This window comes from Artibeus jamaicensis, unplaced genomic scaffold (genome assembly GCF_021234435.1).
Source record: "Artibeus jamaicensis isolate MK-2021 breed Jamaican fruit bat unplaced genomic scaffold, CSHL_Jam_final contig_387, whole genome shotgun sequence".
NCBI lineage: Eukaryota > Metazoa > Chordata > Mammalia > Chiroptera > Phyllostomidae > Artibeus > Artibeus jamaicensis.
This window is the reverse complement of record NW_026521812.1, coordinates 4365490-4388586: the sequence shown is the minus strand read 5'-3', so window position 1 is coordinate 4388586 and position 23097 is coordinate 4365490.

The following is a 23097-nucleotide window of genomic DNA, read 5'->3' as shown; positions in this document are numbered from 1 at the left end:
TTATTCCCTCCAAATGACTTTTCCTTCCCTTGATCCCACTGAGAAATGAAGGTCTACAATATTAAAATCTTCATACCAAGGCCATCCACCTGCCTGCTCTTATTCTGTCTTATTCTGTCACTGGAGCCTGTGGAGCAGCTCCAGCCAGTTACAAAACCTGGTCATTACAACTCTGTCATACCTCTCACTTTTCTAAAATTCCTTTGTTGATCTCATATCCAATCGATACTAAATACTAAATAATTCAAAGGTCAATTCCATTATGCAATAGAAAAGTTTTTCTAGAATAAGAGCCTGAGATCTATAGATATCCCACAAAAGCTTCTCATCAAACTCAAACTAAAAGAACTCCAAACCAGGGACCAAGGATCCCATGCAATCTCGTCCCCATCTAACGTTCCAATCTCATTTTCTATCACAACATCTCCTTTGGTGTATGCGGGAATGGACATAGGGTGGACCACTTTTCCCAGTTTGCCGAGGTCTTCCTTGCATTAGCACTGAAAGTCCTGTGTCCCAGGAACCGGTAAGTTCTGGGCAGATCAGGGTGGACGATCACTGTACTACAGGATTACTTTCTTTTTCTTACACATGTAGGCTGGTTTCTCTACAGGGAATCGTTTCTTCCCAGATGCTTCTTTGGCTCATCCTTTCTCATCATTCAGTTTTCTATACACATATATCTATTCAGAAAACTGCTTCGAGCCACCTGCATTATTATTAACAACATTTATTTTGTGATGTTTTATTTTCCATTTAATTATGTATTGCACATCTCTTCCTCTAGCATGTTAACTCCAAGAAGTACTTTATCTTCTCCTCTGCTGTGTCCCCACCTCCAACAGAGTCGAACACACAGAAGTTGCTCCCAAACTATTTGTTGAGTGACTGATTTTTCTATTTTGTTCTAATCTTCATGTCCTACACCAGAGGGATCATAATCATCAGTACCAACAAAAACAGAAATTTTATTCATTCAACAATTTAAAATTTCAGAAATAGTAAAGTTTTATGGACTTTGGCAAGCTAGTAAGTAGGGGAAGTCATTGAATTGTACCAGTTCATGGTGAAAAGCTTAACCAGATGCAGAAACCATTCTGGAGGTTTAAAACAAGACCTCCCGAAGAAGTTGCTTCCTTCATGTCCTTTTGGAACTGTTGTCACTCAGCTGTCCCTTTCTAACGTGAATCCGTTCTTCAGTTGGGGGGTATTTCCTTCCGTAAATTTGGTCTGTAGTTCTGCACTGGGCAAGTGTCTCGTCACATCCCTGAACCCTTGTTCTGAGCATAGCTAGTCCCAGACACCTAGGACATGTTTGGGAAGCTTCCTCAAATTCTAGGTTCTTTGTCATTATTTCTAATTCTCAGTTCTTTCAAAACTGAATTGGTCCTTGACCCACCGCTTTGGTCAGCTCAGATGACCACATCTTCAGGCCTCTTAGAAACCTTCCCTCCTCCTTCTCCAAGGTTCCTACATAGGCTCTAAGACTCTTGGGCCATTACTAGAAAGCCTTATACAGCCTCACAACATCAGATGAGTTTTCAACCCCCAAAGAATACTATGCATGAGAAAGTGGGATATAAAGAGGTCTTTTTTTTACCTTAAATTTCATTCTGTTGTCAGGTACAAGGCTCAATGACTTATAAGTTCCTCCCAGCAATGAACAGAGTTCACTTTAAAAACTAATTGAAATAAACTTTACTCAGGATAGCCTCTCTTTAGCCTTACAGGTGCACAAAAGGCTGGAGGCATGAAGAGGCCAGAGAATAGGATGGCTACATCACTGCTGCTCCATAGGGTTCTCTAATGACCCCGCCAGGAAGGTAGGTGTTCCCCTAATAAGTGGATTGAGACAGGCTGCTTTAAAATAAACACCGGGATCCTAGATACAGAATGTTTACTGTGTTGTCTCTTGGAGGTGACTAAGGGGACAGGCATCTCCAGGAGCCCCGCCAGGAGAGCCCTGCCTAGGAGTGACACTTCCCCACCTCCCACACTTGGCCCGCCTTCCTGCCACTGGGGTGCACCAAAGCAGGAGCCTCATCAGGTCTACCAGAAGTGCTGTCAAAACCATCCGTGGGGATGACGAAAGGCTAAAGGCAGAGAGGAACACAACTTATTTTCAAATTCTTCCAAAAACATGTCTTCCCCTACAATGCATGTTCCTCGTTGGAGGAGAATTGTGATATTGGGTAGCCGCTTGCGGAAAAATGCGGAGCAGCCTTGCAGAGACCATATAGTCCGTTGTCTGGGAGGAGGGGCTTTGTCCACCTGGCAAAGCTCTGGAATTTCAAAGGTAGAGCGCAGCCCCCCTCCCTGGTTTCCCTCTCAACAGACCTCATTCCTCCTCAACCTCAGGGACTTTGGTCTGTGCTGTAAGAAATGAAACATATTCCTCAATGTGTTTTCTTTCTTTTTTAATAAAAATATCAAAGGCATACTTATCAGTGGCTGAGGAGGGAAAGCTGCGGCAAAGGCTATTTTTTAACTGGAACATGCCCCGTGCTGTGACACACTCATCCAGGGGCGGCGGAAGATTGATGGCTGGACATGTGGACGGAACTGCCACTGATTGAAATCAGACAACTGCAAACTGCGAGGGAAGCCGGGGGAAACCATTTTAACCACAGCCATCCAGTCTTAGCACATTTGGACAGGGCTTTTCCTCCGCCCGCCGTCTGCAACACAGAGCTCGTGGGGGCCTGGCACCCGGAGGTCAAAGCCGAGGGAGAACCTGTGGCAGCTTGAAGACTACACACCCCTTACATCTCTATCTCACCTGCAGCTTTTTAACAAGCCCACGGCTGAACAATTACCCATCCCGGGGCCCAGGACTCCACATGGAGACCAGCAGTCCCCTTTCACAAGCAGAGCAGAGATAAAAATGATAAACCCCATTGCTCCCCTGGCCTAAATGTTACTGTCCTTTAATTTTGTGCCGTGTTCCTTTATTTGTTTTTCAATGGACAGAGGCTAAGAGGAAGGAAGTCATGGGAAATTGTCAGTGCATTACTTAGTACCCATCACCAGGATCGCAGCCAGGGTTCAGGGTTGTTAACAATTGTGCAGCTATGCACTTGAACTGAGACATTTTTATTTCATTAGGGGTGTCAGTTTACAGCCATTAGCTAAGCAGATTGGCCAGGACCGAAAGGCCTTTTTTTGTTCCTTATCACCAAATCTCTCTTCCATTATTCAGGTCTTTAAAAAAAGAGAAAGAGGGAGGTAGGGCAGCTTTAAACACATTTTGTTTTGTGACTTGTTTCCATCCTCGGTCAGAAACAGTCGAAAACAAGTTTTATCAGAAATCATTATTTAAATCCCTGCCCAGGAGCATATCGATCTCCCGTGTTTAATGGTTCCCAGATCACGGAAAGTAGCAGAGAAGGTCTCCAATGGGCCGACATAATGTCAGTGACAATTCATTTTTTTGCCAGTTAGGATGCTGGTTTAATATCCTGAAAAAGGCACTTAACACCACCCTTTCATAACATCTGTCAGGGCCTATCCAGTGGCTTGTTTCTCACACTGTGGGCTCCCAGGCAGTCGGGGGCCTTTCTCAGAAATATACTTCTTTCTCTCAGAGGTCGCAGAATTCCTCAGACGTTCAGCTACCCCCGGCCCCGAGGCTGAACACTCGCAGACCAGCTGTTCCGACTTTCCAGGGCACTCCTAAATTTTCTAAATGTGTGCCATACAAAAATAAAATTGAGGACAGTGAGTGTTCGGGAGCTTTGTACGGAAGGACATAACTCATTCCGTGTCCACGGCCTGTTACTCCCACATTCTTCCCCAGCACTCAGTTTCATCTTCGTGTTCAGAGCCGGTCAGCAGGAGTCTCAAGACTTAACATTTGGGTCAAGAGGCTGTTTTTTTCTCTTATCTTTTTTAAAAATAACATTTTTATTTGAAAAAATTTTAAATGCAAAAATGTCTAAAGAAAATTACATTGTGTACTGGGAATCCGTTATTGTTCAAATTTCCTCTGTCATTTGTGTAATCACACTGTTACATGTACATTCATACATGATCACACATACTCTCTCACACTCTCATGGGTGTACACACGGACATGCTCATACAGGGTTTTTTTAACAACTTGAAAGTGAGTTCCTGACAACCTGACATTCTATGTCTAAGGACCTTAGTGAGCACTTCCTAGGAACTATATAATATAACAACAATACCCTTACTGTACCTAAGAAAATTAACAATAAGTTTATGATAAAATCTATTATCTATTCAATAGCACATACCTCCAATTGTCCTTTGATAGCTAGAGCCCCCTAATCCATGATCCAGTTGCAATTCACAGGTTGCATCTGGTTGTTTTGCTTCATTTTGTTTTTATGATGACTTTTTAAAGAATTCAGGTCACTTGTCTTTTAGACCTTAGAGTGTCCTGCCATACTTTGCTACTGAACTTTGCTACTGAAGTATATCGCACAGCAGGGTACACAAGTCTTAAAAGAATTGCCCCAATATTTTTTTAGGAAGTGAACACACCTAAGTCACCTTTACTCAGAGCAAGTTATACCAGATTGGTTGGACCCACAGGCCTCACTCAAGCTTCATTCCAGTCGCTGTGCTCAGCAAAAAATAACCACTATTCTGATTCTATCTCTATAGATTCATTTTCTTCCTCTTCTTCCTTCAAACTGCCTTCGGTCAGTGCTGCAGGTGACACAGGGAACCTACAATAGCCAGAGTCCTGGTGAGATCTCCTTTAAGTACCCATTATATCAACATTGATTCCTCATCTATTTCCAGAGTCCTGATATAAACCAGTCTTTAAAAATAATTACGCAAATAGTTCTTAATCTGCATTAGCCAGTAAAATAAAAAAATTAAGTGATTTTTCTTCTTTCAAGCTGCAATTCTGTCATGCTATTCTTTATAAAATTTTTTAAGAAATCTTAATATTGTTCAAGTTTTAATACTATTTGTCATTGGAATAATAGCTTATAACTGTATTATGTTGAATGCATTGAATTCCTTGAAAGTTTAGCATTTTTTAAAAATAAGAATAAAGCCTTGAGAAACCTAGACCTTAGGATGCCTTCTAGATGCTCCTCACCTTAAGGGAATTAGACTCCAGGACCAAAGAAGATCACTGAATGGAATATATCATTATGTCCTAACCAAAAAATTGTTATTTAGAGCAATTAAAGAGGTTCTTTATGAATAAGCAATGAAAAAAACACACATCATCTGGCCATAATCTTGCTTTAAAACCATGGCTTCTCTCTGATGACTTGTTTTTTGCCAAGAAGTAAAGAATTACATGTGTTACTTAAAAGCTGTATTCTACATTCATTGTAGTTGTTGAATCTGTCTACTCATAATATTTTGGTAAATATGAAGAGATTTGTATACTAAAATCCTTAAGTATGAGGATATAAGTGATGTTTTTAATTATCTATTTTATTATTCTACATGTGTAATCAACTTTCAACTGACTGAATTTGACCACAGAGGGATAGTAAAATCGCCTGTTTATTGCTTCTTTATGAGGGTTTCTCTCTAAATACAATATTGTTTTGGAAGCTTTCTTGTAACACAGAGTGAAAAAGCTCATGGTTGGCTCAGATTGACTTACAGTGTTTGTTCAAATGCCACAAATTACAGTATTTAAAAACTGGACCAGAGTCATCATTGTGAAGCAAATAATGATGACGGAGTTCACATAAAATTGGAGCAGATATTAGAATTCAATGTCATATTCTTACGGAGACAGCCCTGAAGTCTTTAAGGCAATAGGAGGTTAAGAAGCAAGGTTTACCATCTCAATTAAGTTATGGCGTCTTCCACCACACTAAGGACTTTATCCAATTTCCAACTACTACCAACTGTCAAATCATCACACATACTCAACATTATCCAACACAAATTTGTTTGACATTTGTAGAAATCCCACTATGGTTGCATTTTATGAACAGTTTCTCAATTCTTCTCTTTTAAGTCATCATTCTCTTTCCTACATAGACTGTTAACTTGTTTCTTTAAGTGAGTAAGACATAGTTATTAACCTTCCATGCAAAAGCTTTGAAGTCAAATTTTCAGTTTTAACTCTGGTTAAGTAATAACACAACAATTAGATCTATTTTTAGCATTTTACTGTAATTTATTTTTCATTATATAAGCAAAAAAAAAGAGATAAAGTACAAAATAATAAAAATATTCAAACCTAGAAGCCAAATGCTACTGAGAAGCAGTAGGTGTTTCTACCACTCACATAAGAATCATGTGTTGCCCTGTTTACAACACTTCCAGAAGGCAATAGCCTGCAGTTTTCAGTTTGCAGTAAAGCAGTGATGTTTCTATTGTGATTTAATATTTAAAGGTCTTTTTTTAAGTCAGTTTATAATAAATACCTTGTGTTTTTAGGAACATAGAAATGGTGTTAAAAGGTTATAGCAAAGCTGTTTCCTAAAAACATTATGAGTATTACTTTTATTGTGGATAATCTGCGGTAAAATGGTGATGCTCAATGAAACAATAAGGAAAAGAAAATTAAAAAATAGTAACATACAAAAAGTCTTTCTAATATGAACTGATGTTAACAATAATAGTTAATTGTTACCTCCATAGAAAATACATTGTTATTTTTAGTGGAAAATGATCTTAGAAAACATTCATTAACATTTTATTTTACAGCCAGAGGCATTAAAATGATAGAATTTTCCCAAGTTTAGATAGGTAAAAAATGGAAAATTTAAACATTTGCTCATTCAGCTAATATTTCCTAAGTTGCAGTATGTGATGTGCCCTGAACTTGGTCTCTGGTTGCAAATATATAAATTTCAACTCAGACTTGTCTAAAACATGAAGGATATTTGTTTGTTCATTGACTGAAGTCATTCTAGATGAAGTATGGCTATTTTATTTATTTGTTTTATATCACATATGCTCACTTCCTACTTTGGCTGACTCCCACAATTCCAGGGATAAGTGATTTTTTTGCCTACACTGGGAATAAGTGAGGGAGTGATAAAGATACAAACAAATTGGGTTTTATGACTAATTCTGGCTCTACTGGGCAGATATAAAGGCTAAAAAGTTTGTCTGGAAAGATATATTTATATTTCTATAACAAATTTTAAAGAGTTTAAAATAGAACTGTAAGTTGAAATATAGTTTTGAATGAGATTATTTTGATATTTTTCTTACTCCTTTCTGTTGATGCTATTTTTCTTGCTGTTGCTGTTATTGTGGCAAGAACAGTTAACATGAATCTTCCTTTCTAACAAATTTTAAGTGCACAATACAGTATTATTAATTAAAGGCACAATGCTTCATAGTACATCTTTAGGACTTATTTATCTTACATAACTGAAACTTTATTCCTGTTGAACAACTCCCTATCCCCTGCTCCCTCCAGCCCCTGGCAACCATGCTACTCTCTGTCTCTGTGAGTTTGACTTGTTTAGATACCTCATACAATGGAATCGTACAACATTTGTCTTTCTTTCACTGGATCACTTCATTTAGCATAATAATGTCCTCCAGGTTCATCCATGCTGTCACATATGGCAGGGTTTGCTTCTTTTGTAAGGCTGAGTAATATTCATTGTAAATATGTTCCACATTTTTTCACCCATTCATCCACCAATGGGCACTTGTGTGATTTCTATATCTTGGCCACTGTGAATGCTGCTGCAATGGGTATAAGACTGAACACATCCTTCAAGATCCTCATGTCAATCCTCTTGGACATATACCCAGATATGTAATTTTTGAATCATATGGTAGTTCTATTTTCAATTGTTTGACAAATAACTTGAATAAAAAATGGGCACAACAATTGAATAAGCATTTCTCCAAAGAAGACATGCACATGGCTTTTGAAATAGGTATATGAAAAGACACTGAACATCACTAATTATTAGTGAAGTACAAATCAAAACCACAATGAGATATGACCTCAGGCCTGTTAGGATGGCTATTATGAAAAAAAACAGGAAAAACAAAAAAACTAGTGCTGGAGAGCCTGTGGAGAAGTTGGAACCCTGTACACAGTTAGTGGAATTGTAAAGAGGCATGGCCATTATGGAAAATGCTAGGGGGGTTTCTCAAGCAACAACAATAATAGTAATAATAATAAAGAAGAAGACAAAGAAGATAGCTATAGTTTATGCATCTCTTTAATTCCTCTACTTCCAATACTCATCACTGAATACCAAAACAGAAGCAGTAGTTGAGACTGAAAGATATGTTCAGTCTCAGATATGGGGTTTGGGTAGAAGAAGGCAGAGTGTTAAGAAGGAAGAGGGAGACGAGCAGAAAAGAAGTGGGGGAGAAAGAAAATAAAAGAAACCAGGTGAAAGGAAGTAGTTTAAAGTAAATTTAGAACTTATGGTTGTTAAACACTAGAAGCATCAATAGTCATGAAGCCTCCACAGATACCATCAAGGATACTTGCACTTAAATTAAAGAATTATTACTTTCCTGACTTATTTTGGGTCTTATTTTTATGCATAAAATGACAAGACAAAAGAAGGGAAAAGTGTAGATGTGACCCAGTACACCAAGATATACTTGGACACCAAACCTCAAATACACATCTTATACAGATACTTACCAGAAAAAAAGATAAATTTTAATGCCATTCTCCTTTTTCCATCAAAAATGAAAATTTCCTTGGAAAAAAATAAGATCTGATCCAAACAAGGGCAAAATAAATGGTAGGAAGTATTTCAAATCAAATTACTTCTCAGTCTTACATTCTCCAGTTTACTGGAAAGTTTTGCACTCTGTGTAAGAGAGCAACAAGACAAGAAACCAAGAAAATGAAAATGAGAAAAGACTTTGTAGAGAAGGAAGAAAGTGAAGAATTGCCATGGAACATTTTGAAACCATTTTTGTCCAAAAACATTCCCAAAATTTGACATGTTATCCCAAGTCCCTTGCTGTATATGTTCCCTGATCCCTGTAATAATTAGGGTCACAAGAATTAAGTGAATCATGGACTTGTCTATTTTTTTCCCAATGCTATCTTTTGGATATATCTCTTTTCTCTCAAAGTAATCTGAGGAAGTATAAAAAATTGGCTTAGTTTCAAAAAAATTTTAAACAGTGTAGTCTAACCAGAGTTATTTTTTCGCTGTCTTTTATTTTTTAACTTCACTGCTCTTTGACTTCTAACCCCAAGTGTTAAATTGAACTGCTCTCTCAAAAACAACCAGTAATCTTCTAATTACCAAATTTCAAGAGCTTTCCTTTATTTCCATAATTTTCAACTTCTCTGTATTTGGTGATCTTCAAACATGACCACATACCAGCTGATACAAAATGAAGCTAACATTGAAAATTAATATTAGAGCTAGTCATAATGCTGGTCACCTGAATTCCCTCGAAGCTCATTCTTCCCTAGGTTATAGTTTGGTCCTTCTGCTATAAATCTAAACACTCCCATGTCTGTTGCTCTTCCTGCTTTCTTAAATGCTAATTGCATCTTTCTCCTCATCCATGCTCAAAATTTTAAAAATACCTTTCCAAGTCAACATCTCCTGCTATAGCTCCTTTCCGGAACTCCAACTTTCATTTCCTATAACCAGCTATAGATAGCCACCTGAATATTCTAATAACCTCTCAAATTAAAGCCCATCTTCACTAACCAAACCTATCTCTCTCCACTTGCCAAACAGCACATCTTTTTGACTTTTAGTTAAAAAATACTTTAAATAACATCAATAATAGTAAAAATACAATTTAATAATTTTTAAGGAAAACTGGCGTCAAAGTCCTGCAAGAGACAAACAGAATTATAACATGACTCCTCCAAATGCCAACTATGAAAGGACTGCATATTCTCCAAAAGTCTATCTCAAACACATCTTGTTAGACATTTTCATATTTGTATTGCTAGAAATAATTTCCCCCCCTTAAAAATCTACATAACATTTCCTCACTCTTCCATTATAGAAGTTAAATTATGCTGTGTATCATGGCAGCTTAGTTTGTTTGGTTGCCTCATTGAGTGAAAGGAAGTGTAAGAACAGTGGTTCTAATATGTTAGAGTGCATGAAAATTGCTGGGAAGAAAGTCAAACTACATATTTCTAAGCCAAACCCTCCAAAATTCGTATTCAATACGAATTGGTGCCCAGATAATTACATACACATAAGACAGCTCTACTACAGATGATTATAGAATCACACTTTGAGAAATATTCTCTCAGACCAAAAATATGTGATTTTCTCACTCCTCTCTGTATCTCTAGCAGCATCCTCCATATAACAGATGCTCAATGTATAGTGTATAACTTAGCCAACATTGATGTTTAATTAATGGGCTGCCTCTCTTTACTATAATGAACTTTGAGGTTTTATACCCCAAAGGTTGGTTACAAGTCCCCAAGACCTCTTCAGTGCTCTCGGTGAAACTCTTGAGAAACTACTACAAAAAATATAATGTCCTTCTAGTCCCTTCCTTCCATGTGTCACTCCCCAGAGTTATTCCCATAGAAGCAGGTACTTCCAGATCTGTTCAATCTTACCCATGAAATAAGTTAAGGATTTCTCACAGTGAGAAACACTTGACTTACCATACCAAGCTCTCTGATTTAACCACACTGTCCACAATTTGGAATAGTTCCACTGGTCTAGATTTCATAGTTATTTAAAGCTGAGCAGACAAGAATTGCTCAGCTATGGAAAAGGAACTCACAGACTCTCTGAGGCACAATCAATTGAATCAGGAGTCTCTTCTGAAGCTGGTTTTGTAATATCATCCCTTCTAAATTTTTCCAGCCACCAGTCATTTAGACTTTCAAGCTAAATTGAAGAGGAGGTGCATTGCTCACCATGACTCAATAGGTGAAAATAATTAGAATACAATAAACAGCAAACTTAAATGTAAGAACGATGTTTCTGTGCCAAGTCCAAACTTTAAAAATTATAGACTTATCTTGCCTTCAGATTTCTTAGAGAGGACCAGGATTGTTTTCTTTGCTTTACACTATAATGCTAAATGCAATGCTATGTTGTTCTTTATATCACCATGGCTTAGTGTGAGAATGTTTTCATTAAGGTAGAAAGCAATAAAAAAGGAAATTTGAAAAAGTTTAGCCTGATTGTATTACTATCCCTTTATCCTCCAGCAGCCTTTTTAATTAAGAAAGAGTGACCATTATACAAAATCAAAGCAGAAAATCCAGGAAGCAGGAAATATTTTTAAAGCATTGTGTTGTTTTAAGATTACCTAAAGAAAATATGACAACATGAATTAGAATTTAATTACACTATTCTTGTTAGAGTAAAAAGTTTTTAAGTCAGTTTTATTTCATTATTAACAGTTTTATAAATTTATTTTTCTACTTAACACTGGCAGTGTTTATAATTAAATCACTTTGTTTTAAGTTCAATAGTGTGAGACCTAGATACTTGAGAGGTATGAGCATCAAGGTCTTACTGAGCTCAGAGAATGATATAAATCTGGATGATGGAGTCTGTGGAATAATTTATTGATGGAAAGTATGATGTGAACCTTCTTTCTCTGAGACATGCTTGCATGGTTGCTGGGGTAGTTTTTACTTTCGGGACATATTTAGAAGAGTAACAATAGTTGGCTGTTGTGTACCATGATTTTCTGTAAGCAATACATGTTTTTTCTTATTGGTTTGAGATCATATATTTACTTAACAAAAAATTATTTAACTCTGCTACCTGCTTATTATAAAGTCAAAGAAATCAGATTCTCTGGCCTCAAAAGTTCACAATCTAATGGGAAAAAGTGATTTAAAAATAAACAAATAATTTCAGTCCATCGAGAGTGCAATCTTAGCAGTTTGACAGGGTGATGGTGCTATGGGATTACAAAGATACAGGGCTTAATTCCTTGATGGATTATAGTCAAAACTTGGCAAAAAGGATTCAAACTGTTCCCAAGCAGGTAACTTTCTGACCTGTAAGAAAGGTAGGAGCTTTAAACCAAGGAAAAATTGCATTTGCCCAATGAAGACATTCAAGAAATTATGGTTTCTTGGGAGAACTCCAAGTTGTTCTACTTGGTCAGAACACAGATGTGTGTGGAGGAGTCACAGAAGACCACAACATCAAAAGCAGTGTAGGCCAGGGAGGTGGCTTATTCCTGAGGCTCCAGAGGCTCTGAAGAATTTCAACCAGGAAAGTGACATAATCCCATTTGTTCTATTATTTCTCTCCTATCTCCCACAACCAAACCCAGAAAACCATGGAATCACTGGTCTTTCTGTCACTAAATACTAACATTTTCCAGACGTTTACATGAGTATAATCAGATAGTATGGGGTCACTTTCTCTGGCTTCTGTCATTCAACAGAATTATTTTGGATTCACCAATGTTGTATGTATCAGTGAATTACCTTTTATTGCTGAATAGTACTCCTTCATATGGACGTACCATATTTTGTTGATCCATTTATCTTTGATAAACATATTGGGTGTTTCCAGTTTCTGACTTTGACAAATAAAACTGGTATGGATGCATACCAGCTTTATGCATAATCCTTTGTAAGAACATACGCTTTTATTGCCTTAGATAAATACCTAAAAGTGGAATGGCTGCATCAACAATAGGTCTACTTAAGTTTTTAGAAGGTTGCCAAATAGTTTTCACAGTGATTATACCATTTTTCATTTGCAAGGATAGGGTGTGGAAGTTCCAGTACATTCAGATCCTCTCCAACAGTCAGTGCGGTCAGACTTCTAAATTTTAAATATGTGTGTAGTATTACTCATTGTGGTTAAATATGCATTTCCCTCATGACCACTGATATTGAGCATATTTTCATGTGCTTATTTGCTACCTGTATGTCTCCTTTGATGAAGTAAGTGTCTATTCAAGTCTTTTGCCTATTTTTATTTTGAGTTTTTAAGTCTCCTTATATTATTACTTTTTTGGAGTTTCTTAGATATTCTGGATACAAGTTCTTAACAGATATGTGATTTGCAAATATTTTCTCCAATGGTGTGGTTGGTTTTGTGAAGAGTAGATGGTTTTGGTGTCATTTCTTAAGACTTCTTTGACTGACTCAAGGTCACAAAATTTTCTTCTACTTTTTATTCCTAGAAGTTTATAGTTTTAGGTTTTACTTTTTGTGTGTGATCCATTTTGAGTTAATTTTTTGCATGTGGTACCAGGTGAGAATAGAGAGGTTCCTTCTTTCTTTTCTTCCTTCCTTCCTTCCTTCCTTCCTTCCTTCCTTCCTTCCTTCCTTCTTTCCTTCCTTCTTTTTCAGCATATAGATGGCCAGTTGATTCAGTAATATTTGTGGAAATTATTTTCACTTCTCTACTAAACTGCCTTTGTACCTTTGTCAAAAATCAATATCCAACCTAACAGATACCTATAGAACACTCAATGACAGCATGATATACATTTTTCTCAAGTCCACATGGAACATTCTTCATAATAGACCACATGTTAGTCCAGAAAATGCCTCCCAATAAATTCATAAAGATTTAAAACATGCAAAGTATCTTCTCTGGACACAATAGAATAAAACTAAACATGAATAAGAGAAGTTTAAAAAATTCACAAACAAGTGAAAATTAAACAACCAGTGGATCAGAGAAGAAATCATAAGGAAAGTTAGAAAATGCTTTGGGAGAAATGAAAACAAAAAACACAACATACCAAAACTTAAGTAATGCAGCAAAAGCAGTGACCAGAGGGCAATTAATAGCTGCAAATGCCTACATTAAAGAAAAAAAATATTTCAAACTAGTAATCTAAATTTATACCTTAGGGAACAAGAAAAGGAAGAGAAGACTATACCCAAAATCAACAAAATGAAGAAAATAATTATCCACAAAATATTGAGAAAGAGAAAATAAAAGAAACAGCCTGATCTTTGACCTCAGTATACTGTATATATTATACACTTAAAATAATGGCATTGCCATAAGAAAATTTTATTGTAGGGTCAAAATAATAATAGACGTGTAATTGTTAGGTACGTAAGAAAGTTGACATTTGTATGTCATTTATTATGAAAGAGACTATAACTTTGGAGAACACAGATTTAACATAACTTGACCCCAGAATTCTGCACATGGTGTTTCCATAGCACAGATGTTCACTCTGAGGCTGCAGCTTATTACATAATGCACCAATGGGGAAATATTCATTTCAACAGTATGTGGTCAATGTTATTTGCAATAAAATTCTGTCCGAGGAACACATCCCTGAAATATACCTTACTTGTACATCAAATGATAGACTAGAAGTTTTCAGGGGAAATTTTAATGTTGGATTAAAGTAAATTTTTTAAAAGATATGCATAGAAATCAGTTAACTTTCCACCTCATGAGTTTAAGGAAGCATGATCTTATGTGAAGTACCCTGAATTAACATAAAAATAAAACATTCCCCACATATGGGGGATATGGGGAATATTGAGTTTTATATGTATAGGGAATACAAATTTGTTGCCATTCAGTTTCTGGAATGAAAGACATAACTTTCTGTCCTGACTGACATACTGAAGAAGCTAAATGAATATTTTAAGTGAGACCGCCAAGAAAACTGCTGTGAGTTATTGTCATGTGCTGCATAGGCTTTGGATAAATTTAAAATGTACAAAGACATGAAAAAAGGAATTGGGTTACATAGCAAGTAAGCAAAAATCACTTATTTTAATTTCTGTGTGTACAGTCTCATTCATACAGCAGACAATGCCTGCTGATAAGCACAGCAGACAGTTACCTCTGCCCTCCACACCACATTCAAAACATGCACCAATCAGAGCCCCAATGTGTAAATCATGTCATAATGCCAGCCTGAGGTCAGGTACCTGCAGAAAATCTAATAGGAATACCACAGAGGAACCTAGGGTCAGATATAGCCAGAGGGTTAGGGCATTTCATTTCAAAGTCTGAAGGAAAATGGTCTTAATTATGAAGAATTGGGCTTTAAAACCAACAGGCCTTCTAAACTTTAGGTACAGTTTTCATACCATCAATAACTTCTTCCCCCTCATCTGGAATATCATCTTTTCCCTTGAGGTGAGAAGTCATTTTATAGTGTGTGAATCCATAAACAAACAAACAAAACTAAGCAAAATACAAAATTATAGAAGTTCAAAAAATTCATGAAGACATGAAGTTAGTTAAATCTGAAATAGGCATGCCATGCAATATAAATATTATTGCATTCATTCATTTATTCAATATCTAATTATTAAACACTCTTAGTGTGTGAGATAAAAACAAGTTGTTCAAATATTTCCCATGTGAGCAGGGAGGTTGAGATTTCTGGTCCTGTCTGTATGAAGTATCTGAGCCTAGATGGAAAAGTAGACTGAACAGGTGACTGGCTTTGGAGCATTCAAAACCACAGGGCTATCTAAAGTATCAGCATTTTCTAAAAATTTTATTGTTGTTCTATCACAGTTGTCCTAATTTCCCTCCCATTGCTCACTCCCCACTCCCACAGTCAATCCCCACCCTGTTGTCCATGTCCATGGGTCATGTATGCCTGTTCCTTGACTAGACCCTTCCTCTTCTTTCTCCCCTTCTCCTCTTTCCCCCTCATCTTTGGTCACTGTCAGTCTGTTCCTTGTTTCCATGCCCATGGTACTATTTTGCTCATTTGTTTTGTTCCTTAAGTTCCTCTTGTAGGTGAGATCACATCTTATTGGAATAAGTTAGGCAGCAAAAGACAAATACCAAAGCATCACTCCTTAAGGAGAGGTGTGCATGACAAGCAAAGAATCAAGACTTAACAGAGATAAGGGTGCAGCAAGATTGTGCAGGCAGGACCACAAACAGGAGACAGAATAAAAAGAGACGACTTTCAGGCATAGTCATGAAGACAGAAGCCTTTTTAAAAAAGAATCATTCCATACAATAATGCTATTAAGACACTAGAAGTCCCTGTTTTCCCCAATTATTTTATTTTTCACTTTAATTCTTATTTTATGGAAATCATAGACTCTTTGAAAACTTTTCCATTGATACTTTAATCTAAATATGTTATCTTTTGGCCCTGGCCAATGTGGCTCAGTTGGTTGGAGCATTATCCTGTAATCAAAAAGTTGTGGTTTAATTCCCAGTTAGGGCACATACCTAGATCATGGGTTGGATATACAGTCTGGGCACAAGCACATGCAAAACCTGGTCATGATGCATACAATCTCCAATCCCAATGCTGATCCCCTATTTGGTTGGTAGGGAGGCAACTGACTGATGCTTTTGTCTCACTGCAATGTTTCTCTGTTTTTCTTTCTCTTTCCCTTCCTCTTTCTCCTGTTAAAAGAAGTATTATCTTTTGGAAATGGGCTCATATATTTAATTTTGTATCCCAGCTACCCCTCCAGGTGTTTTATAAAGAGTAAGGGCCTGGTAATTCTTTGGTGACTTCCAACTTAAATTTGTTATACAAATGTTGTAGTGGTCTAGTATAAAATCATAACTACCTGTTATCATACATGAGGAGGTTACTGAAGGTTCCCTGGGTTTTAGCTAACTTTTTCTCATGAACACTATACTATTGAGACTAGATTAGGCAATTAATACACTGATTGGCTTTTCTGACACCAGAGCCAGAGTTTAGCAGTGTTTAAGAATTTTCTGGAGTACATGTTTCAATGTACTGTTGAACCACTGGACACATTTCTGCTTACATGATATGGAAACATGCATTTGAAAAGCTGCCTTCTTAATATTTTGTGATATTAAAAGTGTACTTTAAATAATCCTACAACATTCATCATAATCTGTTCTGCCAAGGGAGACAGAACTGATAATAAATCATCTTACTGCATATCGTTGGCCACAGAGGTTTTCCTAAGAGCACCATGTTTCTTTTCAGAATTCCAAGTCCTATTCCTCTTTGATATATTCTATCTTATTACATATGAAGCTAAAATGTTCAGATCCTCTAGAAAACATAACCAAATAACTGCAACAGATTTCTATTACATTAAACATAATTTAGCTCTGGCTGTTGTAGCTCAGTGGATTGAGCTCGGGCCTGCGAAGCAGACAATCATAGTTCGATTCCCAGTCAGGGCACATACCTGGGTTGCAGGCCGGTTCCCTGCAGGCCAATTCCCGGCAGGAGATGCACGAAAGGCAACCATACGTTGATGTTTCTCTCCCTCTCTCCTTCCCTTCCCCTCTAAAGATAAATAAACAAAATCTTAAAAAAAAAACCCGTTTAAAAAATAAAATAAATTAGCACATCACTTTAAAAAATAAAAATAAAATACTTTAGATCCCTTATTTATATTCTTAACACAACTCTTCTCCCTTTTTCAAACACACTTCTCAAATATCTACAATCACTCTTGTGAGAACTAGACAGTCTCACACGCAGGAAAATATATTTAAAAGACGTATAACAAACCAATGATAGGATTGTATCCTAATTTGTGGCGGGTGCATGTGCATTCAAGTTAGAATGACAATAGACACATGTTACAGAGGAGTTCAAAATTGTGATAATTAGGCAATTAATTTACTTAACTGTGCTTGAGTTTAATTCTCCCTTAAAGAAAATCATTCTGTTTTTTCTCTTCCATTCTTTATTTCTCATCTTTCCCTCCCAAAACAAAAGATTCAACCTTGGCAGAAAACCAAATTGGATTAGTTATGATTTCATTTTGTTCTGATTTTCTGGCTACTGACCACAGCTGATTACAGATATAAAAATGCAAATGCAAAACTCACTCAAGAAAACTCTTTGTAATTAGAGTTAATCTACAGATAAATCTAATACTTAGCCTATGTACCTATGAATTTTTCAAGTTATTCAAGCTCAAAGCAGAAGATCACTCAATCAACATGAATCTAAAGCTTAAGCTTATGTATTCTCCAGAGATATAAGAACACTAATTAACATAGAAAAGTCCATTAGTGGCAAGCCATACTTCACTTTAGAGTATTATTCTTGTGCTGCTATATTCAGTGACGGAAGAGTTTCCTTAAGTAATAACAATATTTGACACCTACATGGTGTTTTACACATTTGACAGCCTATATAAAAAGAAAATCTGCATCTATAAACAGTCTTTCTATACTGAAATATATACAGCAGACAAAACACGTGAAGATGTATGATGCCCATCTAATGCCACCAAGTGGAACAGAAGGTACAATAAACCATGCCATGATTTTATTGCCTTTCAGAATGTTAAAACACAGAGTGTTTTATCCAGAATCAGACATTTGCAGAAATGCTAGCCTATGACAAGGCTTTAGTGGAAAAGCTCACCATTACCTATGTAGGAATTTTTTGTTCATTGTCTGCTTCAGATATTTTGGTATTAATAAAAGCATTATTATAGATTTCAGAAGACCACCATCATAAATGGTACTTGAATTGATTATTAGGAAGAATCAGGGAAAACTGATGAACCCAGAAACTTTAAGGACAAATATTTATTGGATTTAGGATGTGTCCTATGATGTGATACAGATGCATCATCTAGATGGCTCTCAAACTAAAAATAAAAGCATATTGGGATATCTTTCAAGAGTGACCAAAGAAGGTAGAAGTTAGATATGGTCAGAGAGGGAAAACAGTTATAGAGGGGAGAAGTGCCCAGGCTGGATCCAGACAAGACCTAGAGTGAAAAATGCAAATGTTACCTCCCCTACTTGATGTTGATTAGCATGGAAATGTATCTGGTTCATGCCTATTAACTGATAGCATCTACAGCTAATAAACTGGAAATAAAACCTTTGAAGCATTACTTTCAAACATTGCTTTTCAGAGCCTTAAACTATTTGGAATTGCTTCAGCAACCACTGAACAGCAAAAGAATCAAATTATTTTCTGAAAATAATCTATCCCAGATTCTAATTGCTAGTTGATCACAACTCTTTTGTTCTATTCATCAAGAGATCATTTTATTATTTAGGAAGTGACACATCTTTGAAAAAACTAAAACAAAGTTCTCTACTGGACCCCAAGAGCAGCACATGGGCATCTGTATTGCCTGCAGCCACAGGACTGGCTTAAAGTGGTCAAGGAATGGAGTGGCATCATAGGCAATGCAGAGGACCAGGATACCCATGCGGATGCCATGTGCATCAGTGCTGCTCAAATAATACATGTTAACTGCACTGTCTTTTTCCATAGTAGATGAATCACAGGGGCAGAAAAAATAAGCTTCCATTATCTGTGTGATCTGGCATTGTATTTTACCTTAGAAGGAAGTTTACTACTCTTTTGTCTATTGAATCTAAAACATTAGTCCAAAATATTACATTCTAGAGAAATGACCTCTAGCAACCAGCCATGTGAGTGCTTCAGTCATTTTTCCAGTTTTTCTGAGGTTTGGTGAGATATACTGAATAAGGAAAAAATGGCTGGTATATTTTGAAGCAAACTTTTGCTTTACCAAAAGCTAAAACTATTAACTTTTGAACAAAGACCAAGTTGGACAAGAGCCTGTTTAATTTTGGAAATTTTTGTGGGAAGGTCTGGAAATAAAAAATGACAAGTGAATGAGTTGGAAATTACTACAATAATTACACAACTTTGAACTTAGCATCATAAATTGTAGATACTTGTTAGAATGCATACTCGAGTTTCAACAAAGCAATACTAATGGGCATAATAAATCTTAAACTGGAGAACTCAAGTATTTTAAACAAGCACTAGACCAACCAAAAAAAACATTTTAAATGAGCAGTGCTAAATGAATCAAGCCCTTTTCAGGTAGCCCAGGTCTGTTGGATCTCATGGTCTGGAGCATACCAGATGTTTTTTGCATATGTTAACATATTATTTGTGAGCATTAGTAATGGGGCAAAAAAGTAATAATGAGATAGAGCATTAAGGAAGTAATATAAGTTCTAAAACTCTTCCAGCCAATGACAGAAGGTAGAAAATTAGTAAGATGTTCTTAATGGAACAGTAAATAGAGCAAAAAAAGGAATTATAGGACAATAAAATCTTTATTACAAACCATCCATATAAAAGTTGTCATTTCTTTTTTTCTAAAACTTGTAGAAATAAATCTGTAAGTTTAAAAATATATAATGGCATGATCACTAAGTATTTAAAAGTAATAAATCTGTAGGGTCTATGTTATATATAAATTCTTGGGCCAATAAATAAGAGTCAAATGCATGACATATATAGTGTGGTCACTCATTCTTCTGGAAGATACTTTCCAGAAGTATCTTTGTATCTATGACTAGAAAGAAAGGATATAGAGCAAGTGTTTTGAGAATTCTAAAGTGGAAAAATAAAAAGTAAAGTCTGCATAAGTGGTCACCATAATTTTTAATAAATGTGAATGAAGAATAATTACTTGGAAAAGGAGAACAAACAGTCTTTTTGTACTTCACATTTTCCCCCTTCTGTGGTGGGAATGTTGAGGTCCAGCCCTGAAATTCTAATCCTTCATATTTCTACACACCAGTAAATTGTGAAGTGTATTTTAATAACAGGTGATTGGAATTCATCAATGTTCTTCCACTATCTTTTGGGTCTTTTATTTTTAGGAGACTGTTTTTAGAGCAGCTTTAATTGCATAACAAAATTAAGAAACAAGTAAAGAGATTTCACTTATACCTCCCGATCTCACACATGCACAGCCTCCCCCAGGGCCAACATCTCCCCCATTACCAACATTTATTACAATCAATGAACTTACATTGACATCACCACAATCACCCAAAGTCCATAGCTTTCTCTTGGTGCTGTACATTTTATGGGTTTCTACAAATGCATAATGGTGTGCACCCGTTATACTGTCATACAGGGTGTTCTCATTGTCCTAAAAATCTTATGCTCCACCTACTCATTCCCCCTCTTGAGTCCTTTTTATCTCCAGCTCAACTTATATATGTCATGAATTCTTGAATGTTAGACACCTTATATATATGTGTGTATATATGTTTATATATGTGTTTATATATAAACATATATGTGTTTATATGTGTGTATATATAAACATATATATGTTGAATTAATAATGACATTCTAAAAGGTCATAAAAACATTCAGGCTAACTCAGGAAAAATCACTTAGGTTAAAACCATTCAGTTCAGGCCACCTTTGGACAAATGGATCTGAACCCTTCCTCTCTGAAACACATGACCTAGTAAGGGTCTTTTTTCTTCAGTGTGAACAACTGGGAGAAAATAAGTGATTACAAAGCATGTCCACCTGATAGCCCCTCTGGCTATTGTCAGTTCATCAGAAATAATGTTAGATAGGATGTTCTCAAGAAGTATTTCTCGTGATTAGTGACTTGTTTTTTTAAGATATTATTTTATTTATTTTTAGAAAGAAGAGAAAGGAAGGAAAAAGAGGAGGAAAGAAACATCAGTGTGTGGTTGTCTCTCACATGCCCCAAACTGGGGGCCTGGCCCACAACACGGGCATGTGCCCTGACCAGAAATTGAACTGGTGACCTTTCAGTTTGTAGGCCAGCACTCAGTATACTGAGCCACACCAGCCATGGCATGAGTAATGACTAGTTGTTTACAGAAAATGAGCAAGGGTTTCTAATAAGAGTTTGTTTCACATACTATTGATTATAGTTCTAACTATTCACTACTGGAGAGATGAATTCTCAGGAGAATATAAAAGAAGTCACTGCTGCTCTGTGGAGAGTAGATAACTACTTAAGTTGAGTTCTCTTAAACAGTCTTTTATGTTCCTTCCTGGACTTGCCAAGGGAGAGGTCTGTGAGGATGCTAGTAGAATGGGCAAATCAGTTGTCTACCAAGGTTGTACTTTCATCTGTAAGGCTATTTCATGTGTCATGCATAAAAATCCAAATCATTTTGTCAGAAAGTGTCATCCATGCAAGTGACTTTGTTATCCCCTATTCATTCAAATTAACAGCTTACGTTTATGAAGCTGTGATTCTTTTTAAAGTGAAAGCCATTATTTAATGACATTCATCTTCTTTTACCAAGGGAATATGCATAAGCAGTAACAGATATTCTTTTTGAAAGATATCTTATTAAAGAACTGCCCAATGAAAAATGGACACATAGTTAAAACTTACAGTGTTCACATCAATGTCACATGCTTCACATATGTACTTTGTAATGTGCTGATCACTTAAGTTAAAACAGAAAAAAACTGACTTAAGGCCTGTATCAAAAGTCCTAAACTTTTGTTATAGGAAGGTTTTATTTTAAATGTCAAAAATTCTGTAAATTTCCACATAATATAATCCATGAAACTCTTAATACCCCTTGACTGGGAATAAGCAGAAAGACATAAATATATTCAGTAGTGTTTTCAATTGTTAGTATGTTGTTAATCACAACAGAAATTTATCATACATGAAACTGATATTGCATAAATGTGAAAAATATATTGTTCATTCATTCAATAGCCAGTGTTTGACTTTATTAGAAAATGTATTTGTGGACTCTCCTTGTAATAACTTGTTGGATGACCAGATTTTGTGGTCACAGCTAGGGACTCACTAATCTGGAGAATAAACCTGCTTGTGTAAGAAAGATTTTATTGGTGTTTCAGGAGGCCATTAGGCAACTTTCTGAAGGAGAAACAGGAAATACTCTTTCTGGATAAGCCTCTGTGCAGAACACCGTGTATCTGCACAGTGGGGGCAGTGAGAGGACCACACTCTGTGTGGACATCTGAAAGCATCTGTCATGGACTTTTCACTTCATCCATCACTGACAGTTGGCTTCCATTACCACAAAAAGCCACATAAACCTCTGTCCATTTACATCAATCCAAATAATTTTGGGGTTCAATTCATAGTTTGGATAACTTGATTGGAAACATTCTTCAGAATAATAATTTTAAGAACACAGACAGACACACAAGGATTTTGAGGTGGTTCTAGCCTGTTAGTAAAAGTAATTAAATTTTATCACATAAACTCTATATAATAGCAAAATAAATGTTGAATGGAAAAATGTATAACTCATGACAGTTTTTTCATAGATTTAGAACATATATGATCCAAGATTATGAAACACAAAGGTAATTTTATTGATACTGAAAAAACCATTAAAAGGAAATTATTAAAATGTAGAGTCTCACTGAGGCCTTTTGGAAATGTCTGATATCCAAAAGCTGAAAACATGCTCTTTAGTGCATTAGTGACCAAAAATCTTTGGCTTGAAAAAAATCTTTAGAACAAGTTGTATCTATTTGTATGAGTTT